The sequence below is a fragment of the Schistocerca piceifrons genome, chromosome 6 (assembly GCF_021461385.2).
Source record: "Schistocerca piceifrons isolate TAMUIC-IGC-003096 chromosome 6, iqSchPice1.1, whole genome shotgun sequence".
Lineage (NCBI taxonomy): Eukaryota > Metazoa > Arthropoda > Insecta > Orthoptera > Acrididae > Schistocerca > Schistocerca piceifrons.
The window spans coordinates 298,812,830-298,831,338 of NC_060143.1; the positions used below are offsets into that span (position 1 = coordinate 298,812,830).

The 18,509-nt window shown below is 40.3% G+C and overlaps 1 protein-coding gene and 1 pseudogene across 1 annotated transcript in view; both read right to left on the reverse strand.

The window, feature by feature from the left end:
• LOC124802918 (multidrug resistance-associated protein 1-like) overlaps window positions 1-15,210 on the reverse strand; it is a 370,137-nt gene extending 354,927 nt beyond the window's left edge. Inside the window, 1 exon segment of the mRNA XM_047263989.1 lies at window positions 15,034-15,210. The gene's annotated coding sequence lies outside the window, so the exon portion shown is untranslated.
• A 2,762-nt stretch (window positions 15,211-17,972) lies between these two features.
• On the reverse strand, window positions 17,973-18,090 carry LOC124803996 (annotated as a pseudogene).
• Window positions 18,091-18,509: the final 419 nt, after the last annotated feature.

Below are 18,509 nucleotides of genomic sequence, written 5' to 3' on the forward strand. Positions count from 1 at the left end.
GATGCAAAACCGCACGCCATAAAAGAGAAAATGTGGCGCTTGGATGGTTTCGTGGATTCTGTTGTTGATTACCTCTTTATTAATGCAGCAGATGGCAGTTCCACTTCTAAAATGTATTCATCGGATTCTGATATGGGACAGTTCAGATATTACCAGACGAATAACTATACTGTGAAATTCCTGCAGTTCTCTTACGTTACAAACAGCTTACGCAGAAAGAGTATCCTTTGGTTTATTTGAGAATTTTCATCACTCTTGTATTTAATTACGACAGTATGTTAGCTAAGAACAAGAGCGTATGTTTTCCTTCTAGCTTTAAATTCTTTCAGTCCATGAACAGAGGCTTACGCTATTCTCGGGACCAATGTGAGAAAAACAGACATTTTCACAACCACATATTTTGCTATGGTTCCCTAACTGTTTCCGTTAAGCAATAACAATCTGTTACCCTAGAAACGGTGACAATTTTCGTTTCAGCACATTCAACATAAGCCTTTCGCTGAAATTTCAGAGTATGGGGCTGGCTGATGGGATCTGCTCACAGGTGGGACTCCGAGGTTCGAACCGCATTATGGCAGTGCAGTGTTTAGTTTCATTCTGATTAAAAATTAGGAGATGTTCACAGCCATATTGCTTCTCTGCAGGTCTCTTTCTACATTTAACTGCAACTTCTCAGGTCACTGCATGTTACTTGTACTAGCCGGTCAGGCCAGTGCTGTCTTAAGTTGAAAGCGCCTGTAAAGCTGTTGTCCCATACTATCGCTGAGTCGATGTACTTTAAACGCACAGCATAAGACGTATATTTATCATCGTACTGGACTGTACTCCAGGCAGCTTTGTTTCCGCTCCTCGTGAAGCGAAATCCAAGCGTGTCCAGCAAACACGGAAGACTACAAAGTGCAAGGTTTACAACAGATTAATTTGTATGATGAACGCAGTACAGCAACAGTACGTAGATCACTGAAGCAGCAGCGTCCCGGGTGACCAGAAAAATGCAGATGTCATTTCGGTGTGCTGGAGGGCACGTCAACAAAACTAGAGATCGGTATCAAGTCTATGTTGCGGAATACTGTAACAATGGGGCTAATAAATGGTCGCGTTTCTGTAGTGAAACCTTACTTCTATAATATCTAAAGTACTAGTCACAAATATTATTGTAACGATTCGGGGTTACAAGCAAATCTACTGAAACCCGCTCTCCCTCCGCAACAAGTCTACGAAATACATGGAAATTAGTTGTGCCCAAACCGCACAGTGGGTCGCGTTGGACGTAGATACAGAAAATGCCTCGGCACGTTAGACAATGAACGGAAAAAAGTGCAGAAGAGTGACGTAAGCGAACCACAGAACTCGTCCAGTCTCACCGACGTCCATCTGTGGTAGAATCCTAGAACAAAAGCATCAATATGCGAATCCCTACTCGCCCTTTCTTCATAGAACATTCTATAAACCAAGGGTCGTCGAAGGGTCAAGGAGATCCAGTGGCTGCAATACTTCTTGACAGCCAAGAGCTTTTGACTTGGTACCAAGCCTATATTGTATGGGTAACAGGATGGCGACATGAAGAGCATCCGGCCAGCTCTTAAGTGGGTAGGACATCAAACGGGCCGACTTTGAGGAGGAGAGGCACCACAGGACATTTTAATTTCCACTGTCCGTACTTTTACAAATAAATTCATGAAACTGTCAGTATGACCAGGAAGGATTCAGGATTCACACTCATAGCAGTGGAAGTTCAAAAACAAAATAATTTTTTTAATTGTGAAATTTCATCATTTTTCTACTTACTATTGGTTGCATTTGTTGCTATAGCTAGACTTTTCTTCATAAGAAGAATTCTTCGATGAATCTTTCACAGCATACAAACCATTCTTACAGATGTATGAAACTATTAGAGTTTTCCAAATCTATTAAACACTGTGGTTAAAATTGAGACAATTAACTATAAAATTGGAGTTTTTTCTAAACAGTCATTATTTCATAAATAAATTCTGTCTCGCACACCTCTAAGTATGGTTTGTGTGCTGTGCAAAATTCATCGAAGCAGCTCTCTTACTTGTGAAGAAAAGTGTACCTATAGCGACAAATGCAGCCAACAGTAAGTGAAAAAATGAACTTTCACACGTAAAAAAAAAATATTTTGTTATGCTATGAGTATGAATCAAGAATCCCTCCTAGTCATGCGAACAAAGTTTTATGAATTTATTTGTAAAAGTATAGACAGTGGAAATTAAAATGTCTTCTGGTGCCTCTCCTGCTCCAAGTCGGTCCGTTTGACGTCCTACCTCCCTTAAAATCAACCATGTCAAATCCATTTATTATCACGCAATCGGGCCGACCCCGTGCAGATGAGAGACAAAGGAAAAAGAAAAAGGACTTCAGTTGACTGGTAAAATGCAATGAGTCTACAAAGACAGCTTACAAATCACTAGTGCTTCCCATCGTAGAATATTGATTAAGTGTGAGAGACCCAATCCAAATACGTCGAGCAATGTGTACAGAACGTACTAAGAAGGGCTGGAAAATTGGTCAGAGGCTGTGCTAGCGGGAGAGCATCATGGAAATGTTGAAAAACGTGTTGAGGCTTGAACACAGAAGCAAGTTATCCGGCGAAAACCGAATTACAAAATTTCAAGAATGAGCATTTAATCGAGAGACTAGTAACGTTAAGCTGCTTACGTATAGCTCCCGTAATAGCCATTAAGACAAAGACAACTACATCACGCAAAGAGGCACTTACGAAGCCATTATTTCCGCGTTCCATACGCCGAAAGAAACCCATCTTGTAGCAAAATACTAAGTGCTATGCCACGCCATTCACTGTGGTTTGCCGAGACTGTGTGATGTACTATAGATCGATATGATTATCTTGTACCTTCTACGGTATCAACGTTCCTTGCAGCAAACACGCCAGCTCGCCTTCAATCAATGGTTCCTAACAAGGAGTTTACTGTCCATGAGGTGTAAAATAGAATTTCCCATGAGGTAAAAGCAAAAGTGTACTACTGTATTTCAGTCATGAAACTAAGTTATTTTTAATAGAGCCTTATTATGATCACTATTTCGTACGAATGCAGTGCTGATTACGCTAGTATTTGTTTTCAAATACTGGCATTAACGTGTGAGTGTGGTGGGGGTTAGTTTGTGTAACATCGTTCTGACATATTACAAATGCTACACACATACTTTCTACTTTGTGCCATGCGTCTATAAATATCTTTTGCGAGTGCCTTGTCTAACTTGTACATAGTTGCACCAATTTATCTGCACAGACATTTTAATTTGGTTGATTTTAATTGGGCAGTAGAGCGTGGATGAAACAAATGTCATTAGAGAGAGAAGTTTTGTTAAAGTTTGCTACCCTCAGGGTGGATAGCTGACTTTTGGGGAGTCATAGGTGGCACTTATGATGCACTGAACTGCGCCATCAGCCCGTAAAAATGATCGTTACAAATAAACAGTTCATTTCTTTTGTCTGGACATCTAAAAAACTAAATGTGATTTGTTTCGTCGTTTTAAAAATGAAATAACGTTGGTGGTCGGGATACGGCGGGGGGTGTTACTTTACTAGCTAACATCTCGTTTACTACACTCAAGGATAATGTTCTCGTACCCCCATGAACCCTGGACCCTGCCGTTGGTGGGGAGGCTTGCGTGCCTCAGCGATCCAGATAGCCGTACCGTAGGTGCAACCACAACGGAGGGGTATCTGTTGAGAGGCCAGACAAACGTGTGGTTCCTGAAGAGGGGCAGCAGCCTTTTTAGTAGTTGCAGGGGCAACAGTCTGGATGATTGATCTGGCCTTGCAACACTAACCAAAACGGCCTTGCTGTGCTGGTACTGCGAACGGCTGAAAGCAAGGAGAAACTATAGCCGTAATTTTTCCCGAGGGCATGCAGCTTTACTGTATGGTTAAATGATGATGGCGTCATCATGGGTAAAATATTCCGGAGGTAAAATAGTCTCCCATTCGGATCTCCGGGCGGGGACTACTCAAGAGAACGTTGTTGTCAGGAGAAAGAAAACTGGCGTTCTACGGATCGGAGCGTGGAATGTCAGATCCCTTAATCGGGCAGGTAGGTCAGAAAATTTAAAAAGGGAAATGGATAGGTTAAAGTTAGATATAGTTCGGTGGCAGCAGGAACAAGACTTTTGGTCAGGTGAATACAGGGTTATAAATACAAAATCAAATAGGGGTAATCCAGGAGTAGGTTTAATAATGAATAAAAAAATTGGAGCGTGGGTAAGCTACTACAAACAGCGTACTGAACGCATTATTGTGGCCAAGATAGACACGAAGCCCATGCCTACTACAGTAGTACAAGTTTATATGCCAACTAGCTCTGCAGCCGATGAAGAAATTGATGAAACGTATGGTGAGATAAAAGAAATCATTCGGGTAGTGAAGGGAGACGAAACTTTAGTAGTCATGGGTGACAAGAATTCGACAGTAGGAAAAGGGAGAGAAGGAAACATAGTGGGTGAATATGGATTGGGGGAGAGAAATGAAAGACAAAGCCGTCTGGTAGAATTTTGCACAGAGCATAACTTAATCATAGCTAACACTTGGTTCAAGAATCATAAAAGAAGGTTGTATACGCGGAGGAGTCCTGGAGATACTAGAAGATATCAGATAGATAATGGTAAGACAGACATTTAGGAACCAGGTTTTAAATTGTAAGACATTTTCAGGGGCAGATGTGGACTGACCACAATCTATTGGTTATGAACTGTAGATTAAAACTGAAGAAACTGCAAAAAGGTGGGAATTTAAGGAGATGCGACCTGGATAAACTGACTAAACCCGAGGTGGTACAGAGTTTCAGGGAGAACATAAAGGAACAATTGACAGCAGTGGGGGAAACAAGTACAGTAGAAGAAGAATGGGTAGCTCTGAGGGGTGAAGTAATGAAGGCAGCAGAGGATCAAGTAGGTAAAAAGACGAGAGCTAGTAGAAATCCTTGGGTAACAGAAGAAATATTGAATTTAATTGATGAAAGGAGAAAATATAAAAACGCAGTAAATGAAGCAGGCAAAAGGGAATACAAACGTCTCAAAAATGAGATCGACAGGAAGTGCAAAATGGCTAAGCAGGGATAGCTAGAGGACAAATGTAAGGATGTAGAGGTTTATCTCACTAGGGGCAAGATAGACACTGCCTACAGGAAAATTAAAGAGACCTTTGGAGAAAAGAGAGCCACTTGTATGAATATCAAGAGCTCAGATGGAAACCCAGTTCTAAGCAAAGAAGGTAAAGCAGAAAGGTGGAAGGAGTATATAGAGGGTCTATACAAGGGCGATGTACTTGAGGACAATATTACGGAAATGGAAGAGGATGTAGATGAAAATGAAATGGGAGATAAGATACTGCGTGAAGAGTTTGACAGAGCACTGAAAGACCTGAGTCGAAACAAAGCTCCGGGAGTAGACAACAGTCCATTAGAACCATTGACAGCCTTGGGAGAGCCAGTCCTGACAGAACTCTACCATCTGATGAGCAAGATGTATGAGACAGGCGAAATACCCTCAGATTTCAAGAAGAATACAATAATTCCAATGCCAAAGAAAGCAGGTGTTGACACATGTGAAAATTACCGAACTATCAGTTTAATAAGTCACAGCTGCAAAATACTAACGCGTATTCTTTACATACGAATGGAAAAACTGGTAGAAGCCGACCTCGGCGAAGATTGGATTCCGCAGAAATGTTGGAACACGTGAGGCAATACTGACCCTACGACTTATTTTAGAAAATAGATTAAGGAAGGCAAACCTACGTTTCTAGCATTTGTAGATTTAGAGAAAGCTTTTGACAATGTTGACTGGAATACTCTTTCAAATTCTGAAGGTGGCAGGGGTAAAATACAGGGAGCGAAAGGCTATTTAGAATTTGTACAGAAACCAGATGGCAGTTATAGGAGTCGAGGGGCATGAATGGGAAGCAGCGGTTGGGAAGGGAGTGAAACAGGGTTGTAGCCTGTCCCCGATGTTATTCCATCTGCATATTGAGCAAGCAGTAAAGGAAACAAAAGAAAAATTTGGAGTGGGCATTAAAGTCCATGGAGAAGAAATAAAAACTTTGAGGTTCGCCGATGACATTTCAATTCTGTCAGAGACAGCAAAGGACTTGGAAGAACAGTTGAACGGAATGGACAGTGTCTTGAAAGGAGGCTATAAGATGAACATCAACAAAAGCAAAACGAGGATAATGGAATGTAGTCAAATTAAGTCGGGTGATGCTGAGAGAATTAGATTAGGAAATGAGACGCTTAAAGCAGTAAAGGATTTTTGCTATTTGGGAAGCAAAATAACTGATGATGGTCAAAGTAGAGAAAATATAAAATGTAGACTGGCAATGGCAAGGAAAGCGTTTCTGAAGAAGATAAATTTGTTAACATCGAGTATAGATTTAAGTATCAGGAAGTCGTTTCTGAAAGTATTTGTATGGAGTGTAGCCATGTATGGAAGTGAAACATGGACGATAAATAGTTTGGACAAGAAGAGAATAGAAGCTTTCGAAATGTGCTGCTACAGAAGAATGCTGAAGATTAGATGGGTAGATCACATAACTAATGAGGAGGTATTGAGTAGAATTGGGGAGAAGAGGAGTTTGTGGCACAACTTGACTAGAAGAAGGGATCGGTTGGTAGGACATGTCCTGAGGCATCAAGGGATCACAAATTTAGCATTGGAGGGCTGAGTGGATGGTAAAAATCGTAGAGGGAGACCAAGAGATGAATACACTAAGCAGATTCAGAAGGATGTAGGTTGCAGCAAGTACTGGGAGATGAAGAAGCTTGCACAGGATAGAGCAGCATGGAGAGCTGCATCAAACCAGTCTCAGGACTGAAGACAACATCAAGAACAACAACAACAAAGTTAGGAACCACTGTGTAAGATGTTATCTAAACTTAAATCGTCTTCATGTATTAACATGTTTTATAAAGATCCCAACTGAAACAATTACGTACAAGTTTCACATGGAAAGGAAACCGTGAGAAACAACGTGCAGTATAACACAGCAAACAACAACGGCTACCTCACATTACTGGGACTGTGTTCAGATTTCCCGCTCCGACAAAGCCACCTGCTATGACGACACTGGGGAGAACCTGCAGCATACCTCACGCCGCCATCTGAAATGTCAACATACTCTTTTGCCTTTTCTCCAACACAAGACCTAACCGAATTATTAAAATTATATCAAAAATATAATCCTACGATCCATCAGGACACATTTAGAACTGCATTCCTTTACCTATTATTCTTGGCAACGGATAGCGTGGTTGAAATGTGCGTTTGGGTAATATCAACAAAGTGCCACAATCGAAGACGCACATACTTATAAGTATGAGTGAAACTGTTCTATACTCTTGAAAGCAATTTTTATGCCAGCGGTTTGCACTTTGTTGTTAAAGTAGGAAACTTAACGCAATGGTTAAAATGAACATGTATGGCCAGAGAGGGGCATAGCGTGCAGGGGAAACAGCGACTATTTAATTTTATCAGGACAGCCACAAGTCGCAATTAGTATGTTTTATTTTTACAGTTTCCACTATAATTTTAGAAGAGCGGCGTCATTAAAACTGCAGTTTACATTGTCGGCAATGTAATCAGCCAACTACTGTATTTTAACCCTTTCCAGCCCAGTGATGCCATATGGCATCATCATATTTAACTTTTTCCCAAGGCCAAACTATTTGTCCAAAGATTATAAACAAGCGTGCAGGGCTTGGGTCTAGTGTAGCAGGGGATACAACCCGTCGGCTTTGGACAATGACGTCACAAGTCGCCAGAGAGCAGTTTACCATTTTCGCTTTTGCTGTTATGTTTCAGTTTCGTTTTTTTACTGATTGCTTAATAAAGTGGATCTGTTTATTCTATCTCGTGAGATTTTTTTTTAAAAAGCCAAAAAACACTATCAGCCACTGAAGGGAGCTACAACACTAAGAAGAATCGCTTCGCGATTGGCGACTTGTGACGTCATTGTCCAAAGCCGACGGGTTGTATCCCCTGCTACACTAGTCCCCAGGGCTTTCTAAAGTTTATTGTTCTTAGGTTGGCTACCGTGAATTCGCTATAACAGAGAGCACCAGGCTACAATGCCTTGACAAATGTATTGTTGCATGGTGTCTACGGTACAGTGCACCCAGCTGGACTTTCAAAATATTATATCAAGGCAAAGGAAGCAAACTAATATAAAAGTTGCACTAATAAATTATTGTTGAAAGTGTAAATTAACTAGTAAACACTTTGAAAATATTGCTAGTTACGGTAATTTTCTGCTTGGAAGTCACAAATATGTGTGATTCCATTTGGCACCATTGGGCATTTGTTATGTTACCAAATGTAGTACATGCAAACACTTCGACTAAAGTTTACCATAATGTGTAACTAATATTTTCAAGTTTCTTTTGAAGCTTTATTATACTAATAATACGTTAAAATTTTTATTGATATAATTTACCAGTTGTTTTGCTGCTTTAGTAAAAAATTCCTGGTTTGTTTACCAGATGATTCGCAATCATAAATCATTATCAGAAGAAGAAATATTGCTGCTTCTCGAAGGTGATTTTCCTGATTTGGACCTTGATATGTCTGATGAGGAGGAAGAGATTGAGACTGCTCAGCAGCAGGACCCTACTACACTGGATATACAGTTTCTTCAAGGAATGGACCTTGATATGGTTGAAATTCTGGACCCTCAAGCCAATGATGATTATGTTCCCTTAGCTTCAAGATTACTTGCTGAACCAAACCTTGCACCAAGTCACTCCGCTCAGAAAATTCAGTGTGATACACACTGGGATCTTCGGTGGAGAATGAAGGACATTGAAGAAGTGGACACATCATGTAATGCACTTTTTTCTGCCCCTCCAAGAGATGAACTGACACCTTTGCAGTATTTCAGAACAATGTGTAGTGATGACATTATCCAGAACTTAGTCGAGCAATCTAATCTATACTGCACACAGAAAACAGGTGCATCTTTAGATACAAATGTCCGTGAAATAGAAAAGTATATAGGGATAAACAGGTGTTGTGAAAATGCCTAGTTACAGAATGTACTGGGCAGAGGCTACAAGATTTTCTCCAATAGCTGACTCAATGCCTAGAAATAGGTTTCATAAGCTAAGAAATTATTTACATGTGAATGACAACACTAAAGTGAAACAAAGAGAGGGCCCTGATTATGACAAGCTCTTCAAGGTGAGACCATTTGTTGACAAAATCAAACAAGGTTTTTCAATTATTGAACCTGAGGAATATCATTCAGTGGATGAATTAATCATTCCTTTGAAAGGACATTCATCCCTGAAACCGTATGTAAAAAGCAAACCACACAAGTGGGGTATAAAAGTTTTCGCCCGTGCTGGTTCTAGTGGAATTGTGTACGATTTTGAAATATACCGAGGGAAAGGAACTGTACATAATGATACTGGTCTCGGTATAAGTGGTGATATTGTAATAAGGCTTGTGGAAGGACTGCAAAAATATAAAAATTTTAGTGTTTACAGACAATTGGCTCACCTCTTACAATATTATTTCTGCCCTGAAAAACTATGGCATTTTGGCTGTTGGAACTGTTAGACCCACAAGACTTAAAGGCTGCAATCTAAAAGCAGACAGTGAGCTGAAAAAGCAGGAACGAGGATCATACGATTATCGAACTGAAACAGAAAGGAACATCATAGCGCTGAAGTTGTACGATAAGTCCAGTAGAACCAGTGAAACGTTGGTCGGTGGGAGAACGAAAATATATTGATGTTCCAAGGCCAGGCATTGTTAGAGAATATAACCGTTCGATGGGAGGAGTTGACCTGCACGACATGCTGGTTGCTTTGTATGGGAGTAATATTGATGTGAAAAGATTTTATCTAAGGATCGTATTCCACCTCCTTGACATGTGTGTTGTGAATGCGTGGCTCCCATACCGGCGACATTGCAGACAAAGAGAAATTACCAAACATGTCTCTGTTGATTTTTCGGTCTGATGTAGCTCATGGATTACTAAAAGCAGGAGACATTTTGATAAGAAGACGAGGACGGCCATCAGATGACAGTCCATCGCCTACAGTTGTGAAGAAACTAGCCCCATTGGTTCCCAGCCCAGTTGATGATGTAAGGTATGACAACATTGGACACTGGCCACAGCATGTAGAAAACAAACAGAGATGTAAATTGTGCATTACAGCATATTCTCGAACGAAATGCATCAAATGTAATAAACCTCTTTGTTTTACCAAAGACAGGAACTGTTTCTTAAATTTTCATGTGAAGTAACAATCATGCTGTAAAAACCATAAAATTGTCCTGAAATGCAAGTTGCATTATTGTATGTACTAATTTTTGTTTGATAAAGTGCATCAAATTGTGTAATTAAAATATTCATTCAAGTTCCATTATCAAGCACTGTGACATCCCAACCACCTGACTGAAGGAAACAAATCCTGCCCAATGATGGCATACGGAGTCATCCCAAATTTCCCTCCAAAAACAAAAAAATAACAAAATTTCTTATAAATATATATTATTACAATAATTATGTAGAGAAATACGCGAAAAATTATTTTTTCCCCACAAGTAAATAAAAGTTGGGCTGGAAAGGGTTAAACTAACTTCTGCGTTCATGCACGATATTTTCATTACTTATAAAACACTGCAAATGATATTTTAAATATTTTAGCTTATCTGCATCCGCAAAATTCCGATAGTTCGAACAAACACTGTGCAACTGCCATTTACCTAAAAATGGTTCATTACGAAATGTGACTCCTACTGCAAATTAAAAACACACTACAATCTTTTCCAACTTGTAGAAAAAAAATTATTAACCTATATTTAATTCCAAACCACCCACGATGTTTCAAATGAATAAAATTAACTCACATGGAAAAATAAACACGCACGGTTACTAGTATTTGCTATAATGCATTTCTGATACCTTCAATAACTAAAGCAACTAAGGATACTACAGCGATACAAATGAAACTTGACGTTCATTGCTGTTAGCTGTTACACTTTGGCAAATACTCGGTATGAAGTAAAAGATCTCTCTCTTGTTAACAGTAGAACGAACTCAATGATGCCCTAAGTAGGCAGGATATAAAATTAAGACTGGCAGTAGAACGAAAACCGTTCCTGAAAGAAACCTGAACGATACATAACTTTCGTTAGAAACCAAATTACGACAGCAGAAAGGCATTCGAGCGAGCATATAAAAGAAATTAAAAAAATTAAGTTATATAAATCTTACGTAATCTTTTCTGAAGGTATCTAGAGAGTAGCCTACGAAAAAGAAACGCGCACGATAAGCTGTTGAGACAAGATTGTAATAGCTACCCAGATGTGCTGCTAAAGATGAATCCTGAAGAATAGATGGTTAGCTAAACAGAAATGAACCGAATGGGAGAAAAATTTATGGGACAACTTGACTAAAGGAAGGGATCGGTTGTGGGGGAGATCAGGAGGGATTATGGATTCATCAGTTTGATAATGGAGGGAAGTGAGGAGGTTGAAACGGACGTACAGGGACTGGACAAAAATATCTAAACACTGCAAGAAGTGCATGCTGTAACATTGGAAGGGGAGCTAGAATTCAAGAACGACTTGTCAATGACGCAAATGCCCTAACAGTGAGACGTGGTGTTGAAGCCATACAACCTGAACTACGGAGTAATTGAAGAAAGTCATTTGACCGGGCGAACTGTTTCACACTGTTTTCGACTTCAGACCCAGTTTACGTCCAAGGGTGAAACATGGAGGTGGTTCGGTGGTGATTTGTACAGCCATGTCGTGATACTCCACGGGTTACCGCCAAGGATTATGTCACCACTTTGGTTGATAAAGTCCGTCCCATGGTACCATGGATGTTCCCCTATGGTGTTCAACGGCGACACGGCACCTGATCACATCGCTCGCATCGTTCAAGCACCGGTTTTGTGACACGAAGATGAATTGTCGCTTCTCCCCTGGCCACCACAATCGCCAGATCTCAATATTATTGACCCTCTGTGGTCTGCTTCGGAGAGAAGGATGCGTGATCGCTAACCACCTCCAGTAGCCACTCTCTTGCAGGGAGAATATGATTCCCTTGAAAACCATACAAGACCTATTTCATCCATTCCGAGAAGACTGGAAGCTGTTTCGAGTGTCAGCGGATTGGCTACATCGTATTATGCATGATCATGTGTTTCTGTGTTTCCATATTTTGTTTATCGTCTGTAGGTTGCAGTAGTTACGCAGAGACAAAGACCACTTTCTTGCACAGGGTAGACTAGCTTGGAAGAGCGCCGTCAAACCAGTCATCGGACTGAAGAGCGCAACATTCATGGGGAGGGCGGGGTTGTGAATAGAGACGTAGGAAGACGAAATATGCCCTTTGTGAACACCAGCAGTAAAGCTCGAAACTGACCTACCGAGCTGTAGTGCGCTAAATGTTCAGGTAATTGACAGTAGAATATAATGATCCACACTGCCACAAAAAAGCTTTTATGCTAAAAATACGAAATGTATAAGGTTTACAATACCGTCTGACGTAACAAGCCATATATTTTGAACACAATCTATTACGGTTAATTTGAAACATTCCTACTAAGTATATAGCTTCATCACAACTCGCAACAAACTAATTCAGATCTGTAACATCACTGTCCAAAAATTTGGAAATTACGTTTCGCGCACCTGACTGAAAAACTGGTAACAGCATCAAACCTAGAAAATAAATTTGCACGGTATAGAACAGAAATGCTCACGCACCGTTTTCAGTATTTCACTTACACTACAGCTCTGCGAGCTTGTAAATTGGAGGAATCTTTTCTTTTTCTTGACGTTTCCACCTACACTCGGCAAAGCCTGTCTGATGTTTGACAAGTAAAGCATCTTCTTCATAACTTCCTGCGGTTTGCAACGGGCGCCTCATTCTGGCTGCAATTGTTTTCTACAGTTGGTCCGGATGCAAACCCTTTCTACGAAGGCTAAACCTCACGAACGCAACTGAAAAATATCCCGAAGTAAACTAAGCTTGTATTTCTTGCTATTTTCGAGACTCAGATCTTAGCAGAAAATTTTGGAAATTACTGTGTCCAAAAATATAAATGCTTTCGGCAAAATGTTTGGAAGGCTCATTATCCTTCACCCTCAGCATCTGCGCCCGATTATAAAGACCTGAGCACGTGAAACTTACGGCCTCTATGAATCCCCACGTTATAAATGTATGAAAGAATCAAAGGCAAAAGTTAAAAACTAGTACGGCGATAGTCCCATCTCCAAGTTAAACCTACACATTTTTGCAAACCTCGTCATTCGCGAAACAGACAGGAAATTTTAACAAAGCTTCAGTGAAGAAACAGCTCCGTTAACAGTTTAACGCTACCTGCGCTAACGGTTTCTATTTCAGTGTGCAAAATCTCTCAATGATCAGAGCAGACAGTCGACTGCATCAGGCAGCGCACAAAGCTATATATTTATTGTTTTGTTACGCTCTTCAAAAATAAACAATGAAGTCAAGTATTTCCTTAGTATTTCGAGGTTTACTGCTGTGATCCCTTTATGCTGAAATTAAATTATAAACAAAAGCGGTCTCAGCATGCGCTGTATGACTATAGCAGTTGTTGGCAATTTAAATTGTGAGCTGCTGAGTAAGAGCCCACTTACAGACCACCATAATTTGTACGAAAGACTACTTTTCATTACGGGCTTTATCGCGGAAGACAGATTCCTCTACAAATCTTAGCTCACAGGGCGCTTGTCAAGTCTACCCCCGAAGAAGGTGTAACTTAAGTTCTAAATGAATGGAAGGCGAAATGTGGTCAGACTCAGGAACAACCTCATTTGTGGTTGCCTTTTTCACGAGCATTAACGCGCTGCAAGTGTACGAATGTAAAGGCGCAATGCACCATGTGAAAGATGAAAATTATGAGGTCTTTAGCTTCTACGAGCAAATATATCTTCCAACTTTCCCTTCCAATCAAGCAGCACATACGTGACTAGTAAATTATGGCTGTAATATCCTAATTATAACTAATCTGACGTGGAAACGTACTTGCGCTGACAACACAATGCATGATTAAAAGCGACAAACTGCAATACCTTATCAAACCAAGAAAATCCTAAGGACACTTTCTGCGGTTTGCATGAGAAATTGATGTCTACCTCAATAGCGGACTACCTGCTTTTGTTAAAACTAGTTTCCCTTCCTTTCAAAGCGTTTTGTTGCCTTTTCAACAAGTATCGATTTAAAACTTTTTTTCTAGCTGGAGTCAATTTCACGCAGAAAAGTTTCCTAAGGTTGTGCAAGCCGTTGAGAGCAACGTACCCACAAAACTGTTCCTAACGTCTCATATGCTGATTCTTTGAGAATAGCAGTGTGTGCACATACTACACAGAGTGCAGCAATCTTAGCGCAAATATTAGTTCGCGCGACGAAGCGTTAAATTAACATTAGGTCTCACCGGAATAATGTTACATTCACGTCAAACATAGGAAGCATGTAACAAAATTTAATGATCTAAAAGTAGCGCTAGCCTGATTACTACACCCACGTGGTGACGTTACCCTTATGCTAACAACAATGATAATTTTAAGACAGTTTAGCTTTAATTTTTACACTATTTTGTGATCTACAACAATAAGCAGCCGGGTCTGTGTTCTGCTTTTTTTTCTCCCAAACTTGGGAAACCCGTGGCGTGGACACGTGTTGCGGCGACCAAAAAAGCAACTTTATTTAGAACCTGTTTCGCAGAGAGCTGCTGAGCCATCGACCCCGATCTAGGCCACGGGGTTACCGGCTGTCTTAAGTTGCTACGCCCTGTGCTTTTTGTGCTTGCGCCCAACTGACCGTTTCGTTATGCCAGCAGCCGGTGCAAATACCGGCTAGCGCGCGTATATCGGGCAATTCGCTTAGCACCAATAGTGGTACGTTCTTTGATGGCTTGAAAAACGAATTTTATAACTTTGGTGAATTTATAGAGAGTGGAACAACGTTACCCGAACGGCAAACACATATATTTCAGAAACGGGCTGCGTACTTACCTGGGCCAAAACTCTGTTACAAAAATCGCAGCGATGAAGAGTCGATCCCGTGACACGGCCACTACTAGCACAGACACACTCACTCACGTACTGGCGCAAATCGCCCGCAGACCAACCACCACCACCACGAGACCACACAACGATCTGACTGCGTTCAAGCCAACACGAACCTACAAGAGACCGACTCCGAGTGATGCGAAAAGGAGCCGGTGGCGGTAGTGCGCATGCGCGCTAGTCTGTCGAACAATGCGCATGCGCGATGGCGGCGACGCTGTTTACGTTAAGATGTCGGCGCAGTGCGGTTTGTCCGTTCGACCGAGAAGCTGCAGTAAGCCGTATCCGAGCGTCTGATACATTACAGCTGCCTTGTCAGACGAATCGTTAGGTTTTTTCTGAGCGTCTAAAATGTGAGAGGAGAAAATATCAGTATGTTCAGGTGCCCTGATATACAAGCGAAACGAAATACGACGTTTGGCTTGTGTTTCAGTTATGAATTGATGTTCTGTTTCCTGGCGAATCCAACAAATTTTCAGGAGAGACAACTCTGCCGAAAGATTAATAACCATTAAAGTTTATTCCACTTCAAACATAAAGTTGCTGATCCAGACTTAAAATGGTATATTTTGTGCTGTTTTATACGTACCTTTAGCAGGCCGATAGTGAGGACAGGCTACAAAAACCATGTGTTAGCGGTGAATACTTGGGTTGTAAAACCAGACTTAATTGAGTCAACATTTTTAATATCTTTTAAAGTGTATCATCTACTCAGTTCCAAACATCCTAAACAATACAGTAGCATGTTACAGATAATCCAGGTCAACTAGTGAGGAAGACTCCATTGTTCATATCATAAAAAACCAATAAGTATTCTTATCATGAACTTATAACAGGAAGAGAACCGTTGCAGAACTGTTCGGATATGTTAAATTTCCAGTATTAGTTTACACCTGGATAGCACAATCTTCCGTTTTGTGCGTTTAAAACAGCTAAGACAAGCTGATACTTTCGTAATTCATGTACCTGCAAATTGTGTCTAAATTAGGATATGCGCATAAGTTACAAAATCCGTGGAAATTATCGAAGGAAAAATTAATGCATGTGTCTGAGCTCCGTTAGATGAAATCGTTTATGAAGCAATCTCCGTGATCTCGGGGTTTAGCGTTGCGGTTGCTAGTGATATAGTTCGGATTACCAAGTAGCGGTGGAAACATTTGAAACGGTGCAGTCAGTCTCACGAAACCAAATGCTGTTTTAATATAGTAGTAGTACGCGATGCTAACACTGAAATCGTGACAGTGTTGTCAAATCGAAATGCTTTCAAGCGTCTGAGGAGCCACTCGACGTTTCATTTATGCGTTAGCAAGTCTGTCACAGAGAAACTCAATTATAACCTTCATGAAGGGTAATAACTTAATTTTTTTAATTTCTTTTATATGCTCGCTCGAATGCCTTTCTACTGTCGTAATTTGGTTTCTAACGAAAGTTATGTATCGTTATACTGATGTGACGAGGAGTATTGTCACATTTCTGGATATCCGTTGCTCAAATTTACAACCATTCTGGATAAAATTATTTCCAGTTTTTGTAAATCGTGTCAGGCAATTACCATGATGATCGACTAGATGTAATCGTTGTCATTTCTCTCTATTATCACGATGCATAGCAGATCATGCCGAACGGTTGAATTTCTGACGAGACAATTAACTTCTGCCTTTCCTTTCACATCCATGTCTGTACTACGCAATCATATGTGCACTGTTACTAAAATTACTTTGTCTATCTGTTGACTGAATGTATGAAGGATACCTGTTGTTATGTTTCCATGTGGGCAGTGACGTACATATAATGTTGGAAGCTCCACCCCCGTCTGCACCCTGCCTTTCCTCATTCACTCATCCCCTCTGCCTCCATCCCCTCTCAGACAAACTCACATTACACTACACCATAGAACAGACGCTCTACTCCGAGTCGAGTATGAAAGATAAAGTAAGTGCTAGAAACCTTTTAAAACAAATTATTTTATTTTAATATTTTAGTAAAAGGAAATAGCCTATGATTTTAACGTTTTTCCCGATGTATCATAACATGTAAAGTGAAGACTATTTTGTACATCCAAATTCGGAGCACATTAAAAATTTTTTATTGCAAATCAAGATTTTAATTAAATGTAACAAACAAAAAAATATCGCTTTTATTTGTTAAAGAAGGACATTAATTTATATTTTAATATCATCTTGTAAGATGAAGGAATTGAGCAGACATACTGTATTTATTAGTGCTGTGAATTTTCTTCAGCATATCTGTATTCTTCAAAAGCACATGAAAGATTCATCATAATTCACATAATGACGTAGCATAGCGTAACAGTATGTAGCACACAATAATTCGGGTATAATTGCGCGCGCACAGATGACATATGGTGGGGAAGCCAGCTTTGTACCTTGTGCACAATAATGTTATTAGGTACTTTTCGGAACAGTAGCAGATCTTTCAGTGTCATCAACTAATAATAAAACATAGCGATACAAGTGGAATAAATATCTAATTGGGGATAAATCGTTTCATTATTGTTTAGCCCGAAAAAAATACGAGTCTCGAATTACCTTTGAAAAAGTTTGAAACATAGCTACAAAAATCACGACTGTCACAAAAAAACGGGACAGTATGAAATAGGTATTCGTCGCTACATCGCTTCAAATACAAAACACTGCACACCATCCCAGGAACTTTTCTTTCTGGCCGAACTGGCCTCGAAGTCCCAACGCCACCGACCGGCCGCCGTGACATCCTCAGCCCACAGGCGTCACTGGATGCTGATGTGGAGCATGTGGTCAGCACACCACTCTCCCGCCCGTTTTGTCTGTTTACGAGACCGGAGCCGCTACTTCTCAATCAAGTAGCTCCTCAGTTTGCCTCACAAGGTCTGAGTGCACCCTGCTTGCCAACAGCGCTCGGCAGACCGCATGGTCACCCATCCAAGTGCTAGCCCAGCCCGACAGCGCTTAACTTCGGTGACCTGACGGGAACTGCTGTTATCACTGCGGCAAGGCCGTTAGCAAGGTACGTTTTAATGAAATGTAAATCCAAACTGTTTCTTATGACAGTCTTAACTCTAGAACGGTCGGGCTGGGTCTGTGGGACTCAGTAAATAAATCACTTGCAACAAATAACAAACAGTATGTTTAGGTCAAATGTCGAATTTTTATTTTGAATAGGTACTACTAAATGCTATAGTGACATTAGTTCAGCTTTCTTCATCATACAACAATTACTGTAAAAAAAAAAAGACTGAAGCATATACATCTTTGTAGTACTAAATGTCAGTAAACTGAAAATACAAGTAAATTTGACTGAAATAAGAATATAATGAGAGTAACATGTAGAAATAAGAAGCAAAAATGATCAACTTTCGTTGTATAAATGGAAATCATGACTTTGAAGAATAGTTCATGAAATATCGTCCTCTAAAGTTACCA